The sequence below is a fragment of the Melanotaenia boesemani genome, chromosome 9 (genome assembly GCF_017639745.1).
Source record: "Melanotaenia boesemani isolate fMelBoe1 chromosome 9, fMelBoe1.pri, whole genome shotgun sequence".
Taxonomy (NCBI): Eukaryota; Metazoa; Chordata; class Actinopteri; order Atheriniformes; family Melanotaeniidae; genus Melanotaenia; species Melanotaenia boesemani.
Genome location: NC_055690.1, coordinates 34,625,907 through 34,650,265, shown reverse-complemented (window position 1 = coordinate 34,650,265; position 24,359 = coordinate 34,625,907). Strand labels below are relative to the sequence as shown.

The 24,359-nt window shown below is 37.7% G+C and overlaps 1 long non-coding RNA gene across 1 annotated transcript in view; it reads right to left on the bottom strand.

The window, feature by feature from the left end:
• The window catches only part of LOC121646076, a 314,450-nt gene that overhangs the window by 56,576 nt on the left and 233,515 nt on the right, over nt 1-24,359 (bottom strand). The window contains exon 7 of the long non-coding RNA XR_006011554.1: nt 2,062-2,144. This is a non-coding gene — a long non-coding RNA (uncharacterized LOC121646076). The remainder of the gene's footprint in view (nt 1-2,061; nt 2,145-24,359) is intronic.

Here is a 24,359-nt window from a genome sequence, read left to right as displayed (position 1 = left end):
GCACTGCCAGCACCAGTAGCAGTGTCACTCTGTCACAGAGCCTGATGTGATGTTGCAGCCTTGGGATTAAACTTTGTGATTGGCTTGTGTGGAAAACTGAGATAAAAGTCTAGTCTTACAAAAAAATGTGAAATATGTTTCTTGGGATATGGAAAATACAGTAGTGTCAAAATATGCGTTTTTTAAACACTGACCATTTGTGTGTGATCCATCAGACACAAACCACGTTCTCCTTAGCTCCGAACCCTGTCACCACGGTGCATGGAAGTTATGTAATGATTGTAAAAGGGAGAGAACTGTTAACATCTGCCAAACTTCTCCTAACTTCTTCTATGTGTTTCTCTTCAGGTTGAGGTGATCTTAGATACAATACGACATATTTTATTTTCCCCATAAGAAAAATTGTCTTGGGCTCAATGCTGTGCCCTCTAATACCTTTATATTACAACAATAATGCAGAATCACTCAGTTAACATAATGACAAGAATAAGATCCAGGATACACATCAGGACTCAGCCACAGACACTTTCCTGTCATATGTCTTCAGTGTGAAAGTTAAATGGCTCCAGAACTGTCAATTTGTGATACGTATAAATGGATAAATGGAAAACAGGACATTTAATTTGAATAAATAAAGACACTATTGAATGCATCTGTCCAGGAACATGGAGATAAATGGCCCGGTAGCCTGGACCAGATTTAGAGGAAATGTAAAGCTAATATTTAATCATTTTTAAAATAGCTAAATATCCAGTTAAAACTTAAAATAAATAAATAAATAAATGGATACTTCCAAGGGAAAATGGGGAGAGAAAAAAATCAAAATTGTGTAAAACTGGACTAGACTGATTAGACCTTTAACAATGAGAAAAAAAAGAAAAACAAAATATGAATCAAAGATTATTGCATTCAATGCGGTAATAAAAAACTAGTAAATGTAAATTTCTTTAATCTTTAGATGGAAACTGCAATATTTATGGTCTGGATTTGTGTACACATTTCATCCTGAGATCAAATTATATTCTCATATTCTATCTCTAAAAGGAAATGTAGAATATTTTTAATATAGCAAGCCTTCATCATGGTAGGTACATAGTTCACCTCAACAAAGCATAAAGATTCACATTCTGGCTGCAGAGGACATGATCAACATTCAGACACTGCAAACTCTACGCTGGCTGCACGATGACCGTGGATTTCATGGACTTCGTTGACTTTCTTTAACTCTTTTTGATGTAAGAAGGTTTACTTTCTTTCTGTTATTCAGTAACGAACAAGAAAAGATGCATTTGTGAGAGTTTGTCATTTTTCTAAGCTCTCTATTGCAATAAGTCAGATCATTTACATGTAATATTAATATTAATATTATTATACTTTATTAATCCCAGCTGGGACGATCTTCCTCTGCATTTAACCCATCTCAGTTACATTAGGAGCAAAGTGTGCTGTCAGATGATGCTGCATTCACTGAACCTCAGAAGTGGGAATTTAGCTTAATGTTTTATATCCCAACAAGGAAATATGACTTCAAATTTTATTTCTTACCTGTCAGAAGACAGAAAATCCAATTTTCTCTTTGTCAGTGAATGCACCACCGGCAGCACTCCCTCTGCGTAACTTCAAGTGTTTTTAGTTTTCAGTTAAACACAGAACTCTGACAACACACAGCAACATGTCAGAGACAGCTGTCTGCTGACAAACACACACACTCCCCAAACACTGGAGATCAACATGCCCGTCACACCGTCTCTGTGTATGCTGTCAGCATGACTCTGCAAACACACACCTTAGCATGTCACACACAGACAGTAACAACTCCGACAGACACACAAAGATAGCACCGACCTGTCTGTGTGTGTGTGTGTGTGTGTATGCGTTTAGGGTAAAAGATGCATGTCGTTTCTGGAGTAAGAATCAACAGAGTCGCAGGTATGTGACAGCATCTGAAATTACCACTGAGAATAAAAGATGAAGAGGAGGAGGAGGAAGGCTCTCTGCAGACCACAGCCACGCCCTCCAGCTCTGCATTTAGACCTGACAGGTGACAGGAAGTCCACCTACCTGAGCTGGACTTCAGGGTTTTACTGGTAAACAGGAGCCGATCAGGACCAGCTGGGAACAAACGATGGAATCTGATCTGCAGCCTGAAAGGAAATGAAGACATTTGTTGGTCAGACCTAATTTTAAAATGACAAACTTTTTGGGAATGTTGGGAATGAAGCTAATCTGTTAACTTCTCTTCGGGAGACCACGCCCCCACCGGGAGACCACGCCTCCTGCACACCTCTGATCACATGCTGAGGCTTCATCCTCTCTGGATTTCTCAACCCCACCCTCCCTGTCCTCATTCATCCCCTTTATCCCCTCATCCATCCTAATCCTCCCCCACCCATTCACTCTTTCATCCTTCTTCCCTCTCCCTCATTCATTCATTCATCATTTCCTACTCTCATTCATCCTTCCATCCTCTCTCCATCCCCTAACTTTCCCTCATTAACCAATCTTGACCCTCCCTCCACCCATTCATCCTTTCTTCTTTCCCCTCCCTCATCCTCCTAATGTCCTATCCTTTACTTCATCTCATCTTTACTTCTGGGGGTCTTAACTCAGCTTGGGTCACTGACCTCCAGAAACAGAGCCCACCCCCACCCCACCCTGAGTCTCCTGCTCCCAGCCCAGATGAACCAATCAGAGAGCTTACAGATCTCTCCATCACCTCACCCAAGCTGTGATTAAACCAGTAAACCTGTATCGAGATGCGGTGCCCTGATGGTGAAGAGAAAACAATAAAAGAGGAAAGTGCATTTTTAATCAGAGCATCAACGAACAAAATAAAGTTAGCAAAAAAAAACAACAACAAAAAAACAAAAAAAAACAAAAAAAAGGTTGATGCAGTCTGCAACATAAGCCTAGGATAAATATAAAATTCTCTTTTTTTTTCATCTGGCCCAGTTTTTATGATTTGAGGTTTCAGCTGCACAAAAAAAACTCTGAAAAGTTACTTTAAGTAAATCCTAACTTTCTGAGGGGCTGATATGAGTACAGTATCATCTGTGAAACAATACGTATGTGACACCCAACAGCCATCTCAGGAAAAAGAATGTGACATTTTTTCTACCATTTCAGAAACTGTGCAGCTCAATGACACAAGCTGGGATGGCAGCTCAGTTCCCTCCTGAGACATGCATGACTCAAATGTAGGTCAGGGTCCAGCAGTGGGAGGCTGTTAGTTGGAATAATTCAGCAGATGTCGTGTAAAGCCACAACTCTCGACTGAAAAAGGAAAAATAAATACATAAAACAGCCCGATGAACCAGTTCTGGGACAAGCAGGGCAGATGAGACGGGATAGGAAGATAACTTTTCTCCGTTGACACGTGGAGACAGTTTGAGATGGAGCGGGAACCTGGGGGAGGATACATCAAGTCATAAAAAAACCCGTCCGGTGCAGAAATGAGAAGACCAACACTGATTGGTTTCACATTTGGTTTACCGGGATCTCCTCATCCTCCCACTGCTGTTCAACATGAACAAACTGCTTGAATGGGTCTGTGGTGAGGCAACTGCAGCTCTTCTTACAGGAAACACCCAGCAACAACGGATGTTTTTTACACCTTTTAAATGTTCATTCTAACTGAAGAAACTTTGCATCGATGGCAAACCAAGTTGCAAACCTTCTGCTTCATGATGCACACAAGCTTCTAATGTCTTTTCCCATCATGCAATCTTGTGTTCTTTGCAATAAAGTTCAAATGCCTTCTTTTACATCATGAATCAGGGTTATGGGATTATGAATTAAACCCATAGTTTCCATGAAAAGGGGGAAAAAAACAGCTGAATTGAATTAGACTGGATTAGAAATACAGAGGAAGTAAATGACTGTGACAGACTGATATCTATTCAGATCCCCAGATCTGATCCTCTTCAGTGCATCTGACATCTGAATCAAACAACAGCCCCATATCGTCGATGCCCACCAGCTCTGTGTGTGTATAAGTACACAATCAGCTCCCCGTCACTCCTCCTGAAGTGCGGGTTACTGATATCGATGGCAAGGATGTCGACATTTCAGCTTTAAGTGAGCCGACCAGGACGGTGAAGTGTCGGCCCTGCAGAGGCCACGATGTCTGTTTAATGAGACTGAGCTTCAGAGGAAGACATCAGCATGCAGCATCCGGTGTTCGTAGGGAGATGTTTGGCTAAATTCAGCTGTAATAAGGCTGCGAGCAGCGACAAGCACTTATTCATCTTCATAAAACCACCGTGCAGCTAAACAAATTCATCTAAAATAAAACGTCTCGCTCAGTTCCAATAAAGCTGGGACATTGTGTAAAATGTCAAAAACAAAACAATGATTTGCAAATCTTTTAAACCTTTATTTACATTTATACACCACAAAGACACAACATGTAAAGTTTAAACTGACACATTTTGGCTTCTTTGCAAATGTTCACTCATTTTGAGTTTGACGTGGGACAAGGACATGAAAGGACTGGGAAACTAGAGAAATGCTGCATGGATGATTCCACAGGTTCACTGGACAAAGGTGAGAGTCGTGGTCAGGTATAAAAGAAGCATCCTGAAAAGTCTCATTTCACAAGGAGGATGGATGGAGATTGGCCACTTTGTGAATAACTGCAGGAACAAATGGTAAAAATGGTAAATGGTCCGTATTTATATAGCGCTTTACTGTACCTGGGATGATACCCAAAGCGCTTTACATTATACATCACATTCACCCATTCACACACACATTCACACACTGATGGCGGAAGCTGCCATGCAAGGCGCTCAACCACGACCCATCAGGAGCAATTAGGGGTTCGGTGTCTTGCCCAAGGACACCTCGATATTCCTCGATATCTCACCTGGAAAAAGGTGGAGTGCTCCTTCCAGGCTGAGAACGAGTCTTTGTCTAAGTTGGAGAGTTTAAGTATCTTTGGATCTTGTTCTTGAGATTAAAGGCTCTTACCTGCCAATTATTAGCATGTTAAAATCTGAAATTTGAGTTTTCTAAAGTTGTAATTTTGCTCAAACAAATCCTTCCAACAAAACTTACATGGACAAATTTCTATCCCAGCTCTGAGTCATTCTGTTTACCGCTGTATAATCACATCCATGACGGTTACACTGTGTTTGTTTCTGCTGTTGATTCCACCAAAACTCATCCTTCTGCACACAAAAGACAAACGCTGACAGCAGTGTGTGTTTATGAGTGTTTCTCTGCGTGCTGCCACGTCTCTGACCAGCTGGAGAGTCTAGACGTCCCAGAATAAAGAGCTGCCGCAGCAATAACCATCGTTTTCCCCACAGACCCGTTTCTTTCCCCCTCATAAGATCACTGAGCAAACGCCTCTGATGACCTGAGATGAAACTTTATGAAGTTTCTTTTCCACATAGAAGGAAAACAAACATCAACGCTGCTTTTTTTTCTTCATGTTGCTCTCTTGAAAGAAATGGAAACATAACTGGTACAAAGTCATGGAAAGTCAGTGGGAAAATGAAACATCTTTAAAACAGAATTTTAGCAAACTAAAACTGATGGAATAGAAATTTTATGGAGGCGTATCTGAGATTTTTCTCTCAGGTGGCACGTCTCAGTCCATCTGTTCCTGACTTTCTTCCTCCTCAGTTCAAAAGAGTTTCTGGTTTGGATTTGGATCAGTGAGCCTTCCCTTCATCACACTAGATGTACTCTCCTCTTCTACACTCTGTTCCTCTTCTTTCTTTTGATCTGTCCATCCATGACCTTCAGTCCTCAGCGTTTATCCCTCAGAGGACGAGAACGAGGAGGGAGGACAGAGATGATATGGAGGATATTTGCTTATATTACACTCTTCATCTGTTACTGATACCTGTTTCTGCATCCTATCAACCGCCACAATGTCTGGTCATCACCAGTTCATCAGTCTGGATCTGGAAGTCCAACAGGAACAACTTCACCATCATTGACGGGTCACCCACCTTGACCCCCGGGACACACAGCCCAAACTTGGTACAGATGTTTCTGTACACTATTAGACATTTTAGTGATCTATTTTCCATTTGTATGATGTGTATGTTTTAGTATTGTGTTAATGCTCTGTTTGAATTTATACGTTCAAACAAGTCAGAGATAAAATACCAGAGTCAAATACTTGGTTAAAAGTGTGTCAACAAATGAAACGGAAGGGAGGAAATTTTCTAAATGTAAAAGCTAAAACTGAGATAATTCTGTTTGGAAGCAAAGAGAAGAGGGTCAGCATTGGTCAACACCTTCAGACTAAACCCTGCAACCAAGTTTGGAACCTTGGAGTACTGATAGATGCAGATCTGCCTTTCAAAGCTTCACTAAGCAGCTTTTCCAGCTCAGAAACATCAACAGAATTAAAAGTTTAGTCTCAGAGAAAGACCAGGAGAAACTCCTTCATGCATCCATCTCCAGTAGGCTGGAACACGTACTGGTCTTTAACAGGACTTCCTAAAAAGAGCATTAAACATCTGCAGCTTATCCAGATGCTGCTGCTGGAGTTTTACCAGGACTAAGATCTGAACACATCACAGCGTTTTTTTCATCTTTACACTGGCTTCCAGTCACAGAAGAGATCTTAAAGCCCCGATGCTAGTTCACAAATCCCAGAATCCATCTGCAAAATGTTCAGAGATTACAAAGAAGAGCTCTTAGATTCAAAGACTCAACTAGTCCAGACCAGAGTCCAGACTAAACATGGAGAAGCAGCATTTAGCTGTTATGCTGCAAACAAGTGGAACAAACTGCCAGTAGAAATTAAACTTTCACCAAATGTAGACATTTTTAAATCCAGGTTAAAAACTTTTCTTTTCTCATGCAGCTACACATGAAGTCTGCACACTTGACTTTTAACTCATCTAGACTGATGCTTGCTTTTCTTCATTTTGATTTGATTTAGTTATTTTACCTTATTTTACTGTGGTTTTATTATGAGTTTGCACACTCTTTTAATTAGGTCAGCATGATTTTGTTTCTCTTTATGTTTTATTTACTTTTTAATGCTTCATCTGCATCCCGCTCTAATGCTTTTAATGCTTTATGTAAATCACTTTGAATTGCCGTTTACATGAAATGTGGAATACAAATAAACCTGGAACATTATTTCTGCCTGCCCTAAAATATAATAGACAAAGAAAATTATGTGATTTTTTTTTCATTATTATTAACTTCATTAACTTTAAATTGTGTTAAAGGACCAAATAAAGAAATGTGGAACTGTGTAATATGCCAGAATTGTTGCAGTGCACAAAGTCTCCACCAGGTGGCAGAAGACAAGTATCAGATTGCATGTAAAAAGGTTTGAAGCAAACTGTTTACCATAAATTGTTGCAATAGGTCTCAGAAACTGTATATAAAATAAAATATGATAAATTAAGGGATTAAATTACCCAACCAAGCATCTGACGGCAGATTTCTGTTCATGACATTCAGGTTTTAATTGCTGCGTGGCATGTTTACTGTACATCAATTCTGCATTTTACTCATGTTTCTATTATTTTTGTTTGTTTATGTCTGAATTCTACATTATTTTAGTAAATGTAAAGTAAAATGTTTTATCATTGATTTCATTCTTACAATGCATACTTCCCACTGAATAACATTTAAGTAGCCTTAACCTTTAATCTGTTCCCCTAAACTCTGTCTTTTACACATAGCTGCCATGCAACGAGCCACCTGGACTCATGTCAGCTGAGGTAGCAGCATTTTCTTTAGCAGCCACATGACTGGCAGATTTTCATTATTTCCCTTTCTTTACACCTTAGCCCAGGGGTCTGAAACCTTTTCAATCCAAAGAGCCATTTCCCTCAGCCAGCTAAATAAAACTTGTTTAGATGTTACGAGACCTTTTTGAAAAAGGACAACCTAGAATTTTTGATAAATATCTACTATAGAAAATGTGTTGTCATTTTTATAGAACCACATTTTTATTTCAGCAAGACAGACTGAGGTAGACAGACTTACTTCTATGAGATGTAGATATTTGTGAAAAATCATATTTAAAAAAAAGCCCATAGTTGCCAACATAATTACAAGAAAAGTAGATAAAAGTGTTGTTTTATTGGTACTTTTAGTGTCACTGTGTTGTGGAAATTCAATGCAATTATTCCATGAAAAAAATATATATATATCAGCAAAAAAACATGCTAGTTCTTTTGCATGTTTTATCATGTATTAGGAGCCATTGTGGAGGGTCCAGAGAGGCACTTGCAGCTCCAGAGTTGTAGGTTGCAGAGCCCTGATGTAGCCCTTTATGCACATGTTCATGGACAAAGAAAATAACAAAGGAAGGAGATAATGTCTGCATGTTGTGTTTCGGTGTCATTGTGGAACCAAAAACACCGATGGAGATGGAAGGTGAATGAAAAGAAAGAGTGACAATGCATTAATGAATGGATGGATGGAAAAATCATGATGACTGAAAGAGAAGAACTAGAGGACTGGGCTAGGCTGATGATTCAGTGGATAAATGGATGGATTGATAGAAGAATAGTAAATCTGATGATAGACAAACTGATGTAGGGATGCTTGGAAGTACTCAGACAAATAGTCCTCTAACTAAAACAGCCAAATAGACTGTTCATACCCTGCAAACTACTGCCCCTACAGGCCGGAGGACAGAAGTGCATCTGCAAACATATTCCTTTAATAAAGCACTAAACCTTCTTAACCTCTGAACAGCCTGCTTCAATGACTGTAATGAATTTTATTATTAATTTGTGGAAATGAACTTGCCCGAGCCATCTCTAACAATCGGTTTGGGATCATAAACTCAAAGATAAGTGTGTGTTTTTCCATTACTGTTTCATATTTTTCACCATTTCACTTTTGTTACTGTATCATCTACATCAGGGCTACTCAATTCGGTCCTACGAGGGCCGCAATCCAGCAGGTTTTCCATGTATCCCTGCACTTACACACCTGAGTCAAATTAGGTGGCTCTAACAGCCAATCAGGTTCTACACAATGACTCATTAATTTGACTCAGGTGTGTTGGTACAGGGATACATGGAAAACCTGCTGGATTGCAGCCCTCGTAGGACCGAATTGAGTAGCCCTGATCTAGACTATCATCTAGCCTAAGAAAATGTTTTTATCTCGCTTTTTTCTTAAGGCCCATTATATATATATATATATATATATATATATATATATATATATATATATATATATATATATGAAGTCTTTATTTCACCCTTTAACAAAATGTTTATTAATAATTACCAAAAATACTTTTTGCATATTTACTATTTATTACCATGTTATGTACAATTTTTGCAGTGCAAAAGGTTTCCAACTGGAGGCAGGACAATACATTTATCATAAAGTGATGGAAAAATTCCCAGAAAATATGCATACTAGATGTTATACATAAACTAAAGGGTTAAAGAATAGTTTTACTTCCTGGCTGAGTTTAGGCAACTTCACCTGCAAATCTGAGCTATTTATAAGGGATGTAGCAGCCAATAGATGTAAGATTAATAGCAGATGAATGACTAATATACAGAAGTGGACAGATGGATGTAGATGGATGGAAGAACAGGAACTGAACAGAGGGATGGATAAAGGCTGGATGGATGGTTTAGGATGCTCACATCCTAATGGATGAATGGATTATTGGCTAAATGGTTGATGCAGTGATTGGCTGATGAATTTGTAGATGGAGGAGTGATCAGATCTCTGCTAGCTAATGGATGATTGGAAAAGTGGTCTGACGGATTAATGCCTTCCATTAATTAATGGTTGGAAGTGAAGGGTGGAAACAGATCCAGTCACACACACACACGCCATTTCTCTCCTTGCTTGACAAACATCTGAGGTGGTCTCAGAGGAGCAATTACAAGGAAAACGAGAAAGTAGTAAAACGTGGTCTCATCAGTGAAATGAACTCACTCTAATTCTATTAATAACCATCATATTTCAGCCTGATTAAGTCATTAATTCTCTGTTTTCAGCCCGACTGATTAACGCAGGATCACACAGATGACAAATTTACACGTTCGTTGTCTTTCATGACACAGACTGTGTAATAAAATCTGTTTCTACTGGGCTCAGATGTTAGAAACGATTCATTACATGCATTTTACCTGGTAATTAAGACATGTAGTAAAAAGAGAATTTTCTAAATATAGATGGTACAATAAATAAAAAATTATGTTAAAAGCAAAAACATGTGGAAAACATACCCCATAACCCTGTAAGTGTTAAGAATCATCATACTATTTAACAATTAACTTCCTGGCCAAAAAATAAAAATAAATAAAAATAAGCAGGAGAGAGAGAAAAAATCACAACAAATGTGGAAATTTTGATGAAAAAAAAGTAATATTAAACAAATGGAGAAAAAAATAAAGAAATATTTAGTGTTCTAAATTCACCAAAGATTTTCTTTATTAACCAAAGAACTTCCTGCTCAAAATATAGCAAAAACAGAAGGAAAAAGGTCTAAAAAACACAATGTCAGGGACAAATAAACTTTTCCGCAAAATGGCACAAATAAAATAAACTTTAAAAAGAAATAAAAGAAATTTAATAAAGAGAAAAAAGCTAAATCTCATCTGAGATGCAGATGTTTGATGGTCTTTCTGGGAAGTCCAGTTAGAAGACCATTACAGTAATACATGTCTACTGGAGATGAACGCATTGGTTGAGGTTCTCCTGGTCTTTCTGGAAGACCAAACTTTAATCCTGTTAGTCGGTAAAAATAGATCTGAGTCTGTCAGCACTCCAAACTTACCAACATGGTCAGTAATTATTAAATGAAAAGGTTCTACCATTACAGTCAAGCTTCTTTCTGCCACAAGTATCTGATTATATAATTCAGAACATGTTACTGGATTTGAATGAAGAAGTCGAGGAGAAAGAAGAACAGCCGGCAGAGAACGGACGGACAAGGCTGAATCAGAGGCTGTTTTACAGACAGAAGCGAATATTCAGCAGGGAGAAGACAAACGGACTAAAACACACACCTGATCCATCCTGTCCTGCACTTCAGTGTCTGAATGTTTGCTGTGTGTGAAGTTTGTGTGTTTGTTGGCAGAAGCTAGAGGCTGGCAGATGGTCAGAGCTGAATGTCTCCTTCGTTTTCCCCTTCAGTTCCACCTCCAGGGGCTCCCTGCCTGCATTGAGCTCCACCAGAACATCTCCCAGCTGGGCACAGGCCTCCACCACCTCCCCTCTGCCTGGAGCCCAACTCTGAACAGTTTTGGGTATAAATCCAACATTTTGCTGTTTTTAATTTCCCTCCGATTGATTTGGTCTAAAGGTTCTTGCTGTCTTTTAAAGAGATGGGCATAACAAACATTTACAAAGATCCAATGGCTTCTGTTTCAAAGTAAACTTGTTTCCTTTGATTCCTTTGAACTTATAAGCATTTCACTGCTGAGTTCAGGTCTTGTGTTCATTGGCATTCAGCTTTTTCTGTGTATATAAAAGCCATAGCCTCATTTCTTCAATCGAATGATCGAATGATTATATTCCTCAAGGAATCACCTTGTTGGTGCAAAAATTCTATTTTATGTCTATCAAACAAACCTTTTTTATACTTTAATGATCCAACATATTCAAGGGTACAAGAACTGGATTCAAAATGAGTGAAAAAGCAGTCAATGTACAAAAAAAAAGTTTAGAAGACCTTCGGAAAGTTGGAGAGCTACTGCTCATGAGTGCTTAAAAAGATAAAAAAAAAAAATAAAATAAAAAAAAATAAACACCAGACTGGAAGGAAAATAGAAAGAAATGAGGGCTGGATCTGGAGTTTTACGCTCTTGAAAGGGTCTGAATGATGTTTTGCTCCAATCAGCTGGTGGGACATGCCTCATGGTTTGACCACTCGCTCTGATGCAAGTTTGAGGCAAGCTGTGGTTGACTGCATCTGCTTGATGGGTAATTTCCTGGTTGAATGATGGCGTCTTGAATGACCGATGAGGTGGGTGATTTCTTTACCGTGTGTTGTCCCTAAGGTGGCAGAACAAACCCATCCCCAGTTTACCGGCTGAATATCAGTTACCTCATCTCTGAGTCATGTCATCTATATCATCTTCCCTCTATTGTGTGACTTTTTTTTCCTAATTATCTTATTTCACCACATCTCTTCCTCTATCGGTGTCTGTTTTGTCTCCTCCCTTCATATCTCTGACCATCTTTGTCACCTTCCTTGTTTACAAGGTCAGACTGAATATAGAGAACCCAAAACCCTCAGCTGTGTATATTCACTGTGCAATATGTTTTTGCTCTCCATAGCTACTTTCTGTCCTTTCATACATGATAAAGAGGAATATTGTTTTCTTCTTTTTATGCCGAGACAATGATTTAAGAGTCATATGAAGGCTGATCAGGCATGTAAAATGACTGTAATGTAAAAGGTGCTGAACCAGTCACTGCATTTTCCTCAAAATGACTCCATTTATAACCATCATGGCACTACATGATGACGAAGTCTATACCATCCATCCATCCATCCACCCACCCACCTACCCATCCATCCATCCATCCATCCACCCACCCACCCACCCACCCACCCATCCATCCATCCATCCATCCATCCATCCATCCACCCACCCACCCACCCATCCATCCATCCATCCATCCATCCATCCATCCCTCTTCCCAGCCAGTTCTTCAAGCTCCCTGGAGATCCCAGACCAGCTAAGAGGCATAGTCCCTCCACTGGGACTGCTGGATTAAAGCCTGAACATACCTGGAAAACCTCCCCAGAGAGGCATCCAGGACGTATCCTACCCAGATGACTGAGCCACCTCATCAACAGTTCTACTTTGATCTCCTCCTGGATGACCAAGCTTCTTACCCCATCTCTAAGTGAGAATCCAGTCACCCTGTGGAGGAAACTCATTTTGGCCAAATGTATTCGTGATCTTGTTTTTTTGGTCACTACCCACAGCTTTGGACCATAGGTCGACTTCACTCTTGGTTTTAAATTGGAAACAAATTCAACTGGCAACACGGACCAAGCTCTGGCACTGGTCCTACAGGGACCAGACAGTTCGCACAAGGGGTCCAGTAGTTCATACTTCTGGAGCACTCCTACCAGAGTCCCAGGGGGACACGGTCGAACACCTTCTCCAAGTCCACCAAGCACATGTGGACTGGTTGAGCGAACTCCCATGCTCCCCCCAAGACCTTTCAGAGGGTGCAGAACTGGTCCACAGCTTCACGACAGGACTAAAGCCGCACTGCTCCTCCTCGGGGACCAACACATTATACTAAAATTAACACATTCTGTGTGAGTTTATAGCTGCTTCATTTAATTAAAGATAACACAGAAAAATGCTAGGGGGGGTGTATGTGGAGTTAGAGTTTGTAAACCTACTAGCAGGAGGAGGGTGACCATGAAATCTATCTAACTGTGCAATTATGAGGATTGGGAGTTAAAAGGCATTTGGAAATTAACAATATTGACCTTTAATGCTGACATATCTGTGCTGTTATTGATATGTCACTCCTCTGTGGCCTGAAGGAAGAAATCTACTTTCTGTTCAGGAAAAATTTAATAAGAAGGACCTGGAAACGCTCACTGAGTAAAACAACCCCAAAACATCACAAGGGCATGGACACGGGGACTATAATCCCTTCCTCTTTTGACCGAGAGAGAAAAAGACAGACTGAACTATAAATTTTAGGTCATCACTGTCCGAGTGTTGGTTTTTATAACGGCTTCATGGAAATCCATTACATGCACGGCACACTTCCACCAGGCAGGTGGTCAATAGAGAAGTGCATAGAGTCAGAAGCGAAACGTAGAGTGAGGATGGTGATGAATCACGGAGGAAGGTCGGCTTTGAAATATGTGGCTCTAAATCAAACTGTTAAAGTCCAACTCAGCTGAGAAAATAGTCTGAGAGAGATGGAGATGGAGAGGGGAGAAAACCAGCGAACGGAAAGTCAGTTTTAGATGGATGTTAAATGACTGTCAGAGTTTTATTTGCCAGAAATAAAATCCAGTCTGGTTTCATTGTGGAGCTCACTTCTGCTGACACTTTTAAACGGATCGACATTTCATTTTAAGATTAAAAAAAAAAAAAAAGCTCAAACATGAGCTTTACAGGATAGTTTTTTTAAGCATTAATTACATTTCTTCCTCTTATCTGGGAACAGTCTGGCGACATCCCGAGATCTCCCTCCTCCCAGCTTCCTCCTCTTCCTCCAGTTCAGAGGGACACTGAGGCGTTTCCAAGCCAGCCAAGTGATAAAATCTCTGCAGCCAGTCCTGGCTTGGCTAGATGCCTGCTCACCTCCGCTGAGAGCCTTCTGGAAGACATCTTGACCAGATACCCAAACTACCAACGCCTCTACTCGCATGTCCTGATAGCCAAACTCCTTATCCTCTTCGTGAGGACGACAATCTTTGAAGAAAGCTCATTTTGGTTACTTAAAGTCATTCTTTTGTTCTCTTCCTGAGACTTTAAGTGAAGGTTGGAATATAGATTGACAGGTAAATAATGGACAGCTTCGCCTTTCTGCTCAGCTCTCTCTTCCACATCAGACCAGTGCAGCCCAATCCACCAGACAATCTTCCTCTTCGCCCCAGATGTACCAGACTCTGAGGTACTTAAACCCTCCACTCTGAAATAAGCGACCCATAATACACCCTGAGCTGTGATTCACACCTACATGTTAAACAACTTTTCTTGGACGATTCAAATATTTACAGACAGATATTTTTCTTTAAAAAAAGCATAACATGACTCTAAAAGCAGCTTTTGGCTTTAATCAAATTTTTAAAAACCGATCTGTTTTGGCATCACATCACAAACACTGAACCAGTAAATGCACCAATCAAACCCGTGCACGTGGTGTTACTGTTGACTTTTTTTCCTTTTCATGTGGTTTATCTTCATATTTTACTGCTATTTTCCAAATACTTACATCATTCTTCATGATTCATTTTTATTTAGGGAAGACGGGGTATGGATGTAACATGGGGAGAGTTTTACCGCCACCATTTCCACCCTTGGAAACAAACGAGGAGGAGGGATGTCAGAGAGGCAGAGGGCCCATTAAACTCGACTACTCCGAGTATTTAAGCTGCCGCTGAAGGCTGTCCTGAAGAAGATCCGTGGTTAATGTTTACCAGTGATGAAGACAAAAGCCCCATCTGTTTCTGACCCTCTTTCCTCTCTAGCAACTGTGTCATAAACACCTCAAAAGCTAAAATAAAAACTTTAAGAAAAAATATTTTTTATTGAAGCTCATGATTATTTAGGAAAAAATAAAATGGATTTTTTAGGGACTTACTGGGAGTGCTTGGAAACCTGGACTTTTAATTGAATGGTTTTCCTCTTTGATACAACAAAACAAGTAATTTCCTTCAGAATCACATCTGATGAGACTCCATGGACACACCGAGAAGCAAAAATTCTTGATAAATCTGGACTGTGTTGCCTCAGAAACAACCAGCAGCGAGACAGAACAGCCTGGCATTATCATATAAAATAACACATTTGCATTGCCACAGGAAAACACATCACCCATAATAATAATACTTGAAGTAATAAAAATAATAATCCTAATAACCATAGTTGTGTCTGCACACGGCTGTCGGCCGGCCTGTATACCAAAGATGGAATCTGTGTTTTCAGCAGAGAGTGATGAATATGAATGTGTTGGCAGGCCGTCTAGACATGATGTTCTCTTCTAATTCAGCTGCAGTGTGCTCCAATTAAACACAGCTCTTCAATTTGGTGCATACATATTTTTATCTGTTCTTATTTGGGGCATACCTGTAAAACTGTTCAAGGTTTTTTTGCAGAACTGTTTTTACTGAAGTTTAAAACTACATATTTTATTTGAGAAATTCTCATTAAAACACCAAATAATAATTCAAGGTGAAAGGTTTCTTTGCCGATTTAACCAGGGTTGAAACAAGTACTAACTGTATTATATTAGTTATGTTTCAAGTCAACTCATAATAAGAGAATTAATAAATCCAATCATTTTCTTCAAATGAGTTTTAAAATCACTTTGTCCAAAGGAATTTGGAAGCTAATTCAACCTACATAATGCATGATATCTAAAAGTCCACCTGTTCAGAATGACATCCATCTCAACACATCTAACAGTTCAAGTTTGGTTTTGGTTCTGCAAGAGTTTAGAGTCTTGTTACGCAACCAAAATATTCTAACAGACCAAGTGAAAAATTGGCTGGGCAGCCATGCTCCAGTTCTGAACTAATTTTAATCCTACTTGAAAGACAGCAGATACTTCGTAGCACCTGGTAACTATAGATCTACTCACGTAGAGTTCCCAAGGCTACATTTTGGGGCCCCTATTTTTCATTATCTACATGCTCCCTATAGCGCAATTCATGGAGACAAACAAAATATCTGATCATAATTATGCTGATGACACTCAGCTCTATATTACTGTCTCACGAGGGGACTCTGGTCCCAGACAAAAAGCATGCCTCAGTCAAAAAAAATTCAGACTAAATACAGTCCTAGAATTTTCTTTAGCTTAATTTAGAAAAAAAAAGTTAAATCTGAAATTATTGTGTTTAAAATCAAAGATGAGGTTCTAAAAATGTAAAAATCCAGAGCCACTGCAGCATCTGAACCATTTAACTAAGAGAAAACAAGACAAAAACAGGCTTAAACATAAAGAAGTGTAAAAGAAAATTATTCTCATTATGTCTTTCTTTATTTATTCTGTATAGTGAAAGTAAATAAAACATTGAAAAAAATATACAAAAAAATAAATAAATAAAAAAATAGAAAACCAAAAGAGTGAGGCAGAAGCTAGTAGCTTAAAAAATGCCATTACCAAAATAGTGTGACCAAGTTACCATTATCAAACAAAATGAACATTAAATGAAGGAAAGATTTACATCACCACCACTAATAGCAGAGAGCAACTTATAAAACTATCACCCACAACAACATTTGTTGCATTTCATTTATCATGATAATTCATTATTATATTATTTATATAATTTCTTTTAAATGAGTTCAATGTTCAAGGTTTCTCAAGGTTTGTTTAGTGCTTTTGTTTCGGTCATTAGTTTTAAAGTAAACCCTCATGATTACCGGGATCCAGCAGCACAGTGCATTACAAGAAGATCATCAATCACTAACTTATCTGTGATATTGATGTTGGTGAGATACCCCCAAAGAACATCCTAAACGCAATCAGTTTATTTGGAAAGCCAGTTAGAACCCTTACAGGGGGAGTGGAGTAGATTACAAGTGAAGATGTATTAGTATTGATCCTTTTCAAGCCAACAGGAGGTTGAAAAGTTGATCAATAGCAAACTGATTGAGCTGACTGATTTCAACAGTTGAATTCAACAAAGTAATTATTAGAGGTTGCTTCGGGATTTTCTTTCCAGGAAGTCAAATTCTGGAGCCAAAGTGGGCTTAAAATGAAAATTCAGTGTTCTTCAGTCTCATTAAAGTGGAACAGAACTGGGATAGCATAACCACGTAGTCTCATTATATAACCATGTAGACCATGACGTGTCTACATCCTATGGACGCGTGTTCACCTCTGCATTTATTGTGTCTTTACAAACTACTGTCAGATGAGAAACTGAAATCTCATTGGCCACATCCATACTAGATGGAGGATATCACTTTAGAGTGAAACTGAATTAAGAATGCAACATGTCAGAAAAGCTTTAAAAGAACCAGGGGTAAAATGATGGAACAATTTAAGAGATAAATTAAAGCAAAGTAAAAACATCTGTCAGTTTAAAAATAGGTGCAAAATGTAAATAGTACATTAATATAAGCTCTCGGTCTCTCTGTGTCTAACAGGGAGTTAGAATAAACAACAGTTTTTCAGACGCTCAAACACCTGTTATATCTTAGTTTCTATAAACAATACATCAAATGAATGAACTGCTGCAGTTGGTTTGTTCTCCTCTCTATGATTATGTGGCTGGTTTTATTTAATCTGCAGATAAATGATGTGGAGGCCGCATGCAACAAGGTGACGATGAATTAAATTAGATGAACACAATAAGGTCTGAGTAGGATTAGGATAAAATGTAGGATAAAATCATATAAAGTATTAGCTGATGTAACATCCTGCTTTGCTTCAGATGGTCAGAAGAAACACTTCACAGGAGTCATTAAAAGCCTGGACCGATACATCGTCTGCTGTTGCTCCAGCACGAAGGTACAGATGCACAGGTCCGGAGGCACATACTGCAACAACAGTTAGTTTGGAGTTAAAAAAAAAAAACATAAAATGACTTTACAATCTCATTAAGGAGATTAAGGAGGTGAAGCGATCACCGCAACGCCACGTCAGCGCGGCTTCTGGGAGCATCATCACCACTCTATAGCGGTGGCGGCGGCCTCCAGGTGAAGCGATCACCGCAACGCCACGTCAGCGCGGCAGCGGCGGACTTTACTGGGAGCATTAACAGCCACTGGGTGGTGAGCTTACAGTATCATAACTATGGCACCAAAGAAAGGATTAGCTTTACCTGATGAACTAGATGAGATCAGAAAGTCGCTTGACTTTCTTTCAGGGGAAATCACAACTATTGCAAGCCAACAAAAAAAGATCATGGTTCTGGTGGGGGAAATTCAAGAGCTAAAAAAGCTCAATATGGAAAAAGACAAAAAAATCGCTCTTTTGGAAAAAAGAGTGGATGACTTGGAGCAATATTCCCGGGGAAATGATATCGTTATAAGTGGTTTGGAAACCAGGCATCGATCATATGCAAATGTGGTGGCCACAGTAGATACTGCTACTGAAAGGAGAAGGGCCGAGGAGACTGAGGCTGAAAGGGAATCACTTGAGGGAAAGGTAGCTCATTTTTTGGAAAGTAAAGGTATCAAAATCAATCTGAATGATATTGAGTCCTGCCACACATTGCCTAGTAAAAACAAAAATACAGCACCAGTAGTCATCATTCGCTTGCTAAGTCGAAAAATAAAACAAGTTATCTTAAAACAAGGAAAGAAACTGAAGGGAACTGATGTATATATAAATGAACATCTAACCAAGAAAAATTCTGACATAGCCCGAAGGGCTCGCATGCTGAAAAAACACAAAAAGATTCAAGCAACGTGGACGTCCAATTGTAAGGTTTATATTAAGTTAAATGGATCGACCCCTGAGGAATCAAAGGTTCATGTCATCAGGGATATCAATGAGCTAGACAGGTATGAAACATAATTCCAACAGTATTTTTAATGTACAGCAAAACCAAACAAGATAATGGAGAAGCACAAATCATTGGTGCATGTCAGATATTTCTATGACTGATCCTTTACCTCACTTAAAAGATCTGGACTTGAGAACATTTAGTTATACTGATCATAAACCATTGGATATAGAAAACGATATTGATCCTGAAAACAACTTTTTTATTAACAGTTGCTGTGATTGTAGATACTACACAGAAGAACAACTCAACAAAAGTAATTTTTTTTCTGATGAAACAATATCAATAATACATTTCAATAGTAGGAGTTTAAATTCAAATGTCTCAAAAATCAAACATTGCATAAGACAGTTAGATAATAAATTCACAATAATAGCAATATCAGAAACTTGGCTATGTGAAGAGCAAATTGATATGGTGCAGATTGATGGATATGACAGTTACTTTGTAAATAGAAATAAAACAAGGGGAGGGGGTGTGGCCCTATATATTGATAAGGAATATACATGTCATTTTGTTGGGGAAATGTCATTTGTTGTGGACAACGTTATGGAGTGCATCACCATAGAAATGGTCATGGGAAATTCAAAAAACACGTTAATAAGCTGTATCTACAGAAAACCCGGCTCTTCTATAGATACTTTTACAGAAAAGCTAGTTGATTTATATGGTCATTTTGGTAATATGAAGCCTGCTATTATCTGTGGCGACTTCAATATTGACTTGTTAAATACTCATGAACACAATACAACTACAGATTATATAAATTCTATGTATAGTATTAGCATGTATCCTACAATTACGCGTCCGACTCGAATAACTACTCATAGTGCCACACTTATTGATAATATATTGACAAATGTCATTGATAGGAAAATAGTCAGTGGAGTCATAATAAATGACACCACCGATCACCTTCCAGTTTTTGCAATTATCCAGAGCAGTAGTACCAGTAAGAAAAAGGTTAAAACATTCAAGATTGCTAGAAAAGCCACACAGAGTCTAATTAATAATTTTAAAGAAGATTTAAAGAATCAGGATTGGAAAGATGTTTATGTTGAAAATGTAAATGAAGCTTATGAATCCTTTTTGTCCATTGTCCTAGCACTATATGATAAAAACTGTCCTCTTGTGAAAAAAGCAGTTAAGCAAAGTCATGTTGATAAACCGTGGATAACTATTGGTATTATTAAAGCATGTAGGAAGAAAAAAGTACTGTACCAAGAATTTTTAAAGAAAAGAACTGTTAATGCTGAGCAGAAATATAAGATGTATAAAAATAAACTAATAACAATTATAAGGAATAATAAAAAGGATTATTACAGCAAATTATTAGATGACAATAAAAGTAACATAAAAAAGACATGGAATATACTAAATGATATCATTAAAAAGAGAGCAAGTGGGCCAGATTATCCCAATAGTATTTTAAATATGAATGACTCTCAGGTCAACAATGTGGAAATGGCCGCTGAAGAGTTTAACAAATTATTTGTAAGTATGGGTCAAAATTTGGCTAAGGATATTGTAAAGACAAAAAACAGAGGAAATGTAGTAAGCCAAAAAGATATTACAGAGTCTTTCTTTATCAGAAAAACGGATGAAAAGGAGATTATTGACACTGTACGAAATTTAAGAAATAAGAAATCTACTGACTGTAATGGACTCCATATGTCTCTGATAAAAGATATTATTGAATTTATTGCAAAACCTCTCGCACACATCTGTAATCTGTCATTATCAACAGGCGTCTTTCCCAATGAAATGAAACTAGCTAAAGTAATACCAATTTACAAAGCAGGTGATAAGCATGTTCTTTCAAATTATAGACCCATTTCACTGTTACCACAGTTTTCAAAAATACTGGAGAAAATATTCTTTTTAAGGTTACAAGATTTCATAAAAAAAACACAACATACTGTATGACCAGCAATATGGTTTTAGAACAAATAGGACAACTGCTCATGCATTAATAGATTTCACTGAAGAAATAACAACGGCCATAGAAAATAAAGAATATGCTGTAGGGATTTTTTTAGACTTACAGAAAGCATTTGATACTGTGAATCATGAACTGTTAATGGAAAAATTGCATGGATATGGAATTAGAGGGATAGCATATAATTGGATCAATAGCTACTTAAAAAATAGAAAACAGTATGTTCAGTTACATGAAGCTAAGTCTAGTGTACAAAGTGTAATAAGTGGGGTGCCCCAGGGGTCAGTTTTGGGGCCATTTCTGTTCATTTTGTACATAAATAATATATGTGAATTGACAACAAACATGAAAATCATTTTATTTGCAGATGATGCAAATTTAGTTTGCTGTGGGGAAAATCTGCAGCAACTCCTGGATATCGTCGAAAAAGAACTCACTAAGTTGAAGAAATGGTTTGATGAAAATAAACTAACCTTGAATGTAAGTAAAACTAAATTTATGATCTTTGGGAATCGCCGAATAGACACAAACAAACAACTATTGATAGAAAATACTAAAATAGAAAGAGTAACTGAGATAAAATTTCTTGGGGTAATAATAGATGATAAAATAAACTGGAAATCGCATATAAATTATATAAAATCCAAAATTTCCAAATCAATTGCAGTTTTATACAGGGTCAAGCACCTCCTAAATCAAGCATCACTTTTCACTTTGTATTGTTCCTTCATACTACCATATATGACCTATTGTGTGGAAGTTTGGGGAAACACTTATAAAACAAACACTGATCCAATATACATTCTACAGAAAAAAGCAATAAGGATTGTTTGCAATGCAGAGTTTAGACAACCAACCAATCAACTCTTTGTTAAACTGAACGCACTTAAGTTTAAAGACCTTGTTGACTTCAAAACAGCACAACTAATGTATGGTGTAATTCATCGGAAGGTTCCTGATGGTATCCAGGGGTTGTTTCAGATTAGGGAAAGTAGATACGATCTGCGAGGAATGTGTATTTTTAAAAAACAACCAGTAAGAACAAACATAAAACTACATAGCCCTGCAATCCAGGGAGTCAATTTGTGGAATAAATTGAATAATAAAATGAAACTATGTGAAACAATAAATATATTTAAGAAACTATTCAAAACTGATAAATTTTGTATATATAGGACGGAAATATAATGATTTAATTGTATCTTTGTTACTACCTTGTTTCTGTGGAAAATGCTGTGATTGTTATAAATTGTCAGCCGATAGTATATTTGTTTTATTATTATGATGTTTATTTTGTTTTTGGGAGCAGGCCCTGAAAAGTTTTTTTAACTTCTGCCTGCTCCTTTTTTTTTTTTTTTTCGGACCACAAAGGTAATCAGGCAAGCAATTCAAATTGTAGAAAGAGGGGAAAAGGGACAAAGAAGGGGACTGGATGATTTTGCTTGCTTGTTTTCTTGTTCTTCTTGATTTGTCATGTATTTTATTTTATCTTTTAGAAGAGAATCTTTTTTTTTTATAACTTTGTTCAAAAAAAAAAAATAAATGAATAAAAGAAAGAAGAAAGAATACTAAGGCCCCAAAACTCCGGATGCTCAGAAAAATCTTCCACTGAATAAATTTGCAGTCCGTGTCCAAAGAGCTCAAAGAAAAAATAAATAAATAAATAAATAAGTCTGAGCACTCAGCACTGGTGGGAGCACACAGCAATTGAAAGTAATGAGAAAAATAAATTAGCCCTGTGAGGAGAGGTTATGGGTACACTCACACCCTCATCAATATTCATACAACACAGTCCACTTATTAATTCACTGGACCAACATCCTTTGATTGTAACTGAAGCTGAGCCTCAGGATTTGGACTTTCAGATTTTATTGTCTGCACTCTATGTGTGTGTATGTGTTTATTATTATTATTATTATCATTATCATTATTCTGTGGGACATTTAAGTTCCATATTAACAACTTTAATGAAAACATTTTCTATTCAAAGCAAAAATCTATTAAAAAGTGCAGAACCTTGAATTAAAATTAATAAAATTAATACAATTAAGAAAGTTGTCTGATAAAATCATCTTTGACATGGTTTGTGTTTTGATTCTGGTTGAAATTTAATTTAAAACAAGAATATTTGTTTACATTAACAGCAGGAAGAAGCTGCTCTGAGCAGATGGAGGTCCAGAAAATACCACAAAGTGATCATGATATCAAATCATGCTAATTGCATTTTAACAGAATTTAGACATCATTTGTCCAACATAATAAATACAAGTTGATTCTTTAGAAAAAGTGGATGTAAGGCACAGACCAACACTAACATGATATTCTAGCCTTTTCATTTATTTTTAGTGTCTCTTCGTCTTAATTGTTTAATTTCTTTTATTGTATTTTACCTTCTAATTGCTTTCATTTGTCCCATCTTTACCTTTTAATTTTTCAAAAAACATTTTTTCTCTTATAATTGCTTTAAGTGTATTTTAGTCTTTATTTTTTTTTTTTTTTTTTTTTGTGTAAATTTAGTTTTTAGATTTTTCTTCAGATACATTATTGTATTTTTCTCAAGTCATTTAATGTCTTTGTGGAGTGCAGCTTTTCTGGCTGTTTGTGGAGAGTCCCTGTGCGTTTCAACACTGATATTCTGTATGTACAGAACGTGTTTTATAATGTGCTATATAAAGTGGATCGGATTGGTTAGCTGGTGTTTATTTCATCCTGATGTGGAAACTGTTTGTAAGAATCGTTCAACACAGGAAGTTAAGTTTAGAGAACAAAGAATGAGAACATGTAAAGGTTTAGGGAAAATAAATGGCTTGGCTTTAAATACCAGCCGAGTTGGCAGGAAATAATCTGAGTGTTTATTTAAAATAAGATAATTACTTCTGGTCCTCCTGGTCACGGTGATGGAAGAGCCTTTTGGATGAGAATTGAAATGTTTTTGACTTCCTGAAACGTTACCTGGAAGCATAATTTTTGGAGACGCTCTATTGTGTGCATCCACATACTTCCACTATTTGACCAACTGATTCTGCACATGGAGACAAAACTTGTTTTCCTTTGTTTAATATTAGATTTAATAATGGTTTGGATTAAGTCAGAGTTTGCTCAGTAATCTCTGCACTGCAACACTGGTATCCGCCTCACATTGACTATCACTTCCCAACACGGAGTGTATATATTTAGCAGTTTAGTTTTATCCCGCTGAGGCTTGAATGTGTTATCAGCTAAGTGAATGCACCTCACTACTCCCCTCACCACCAAATCTCTCCAAAGCCCGAATGAAGC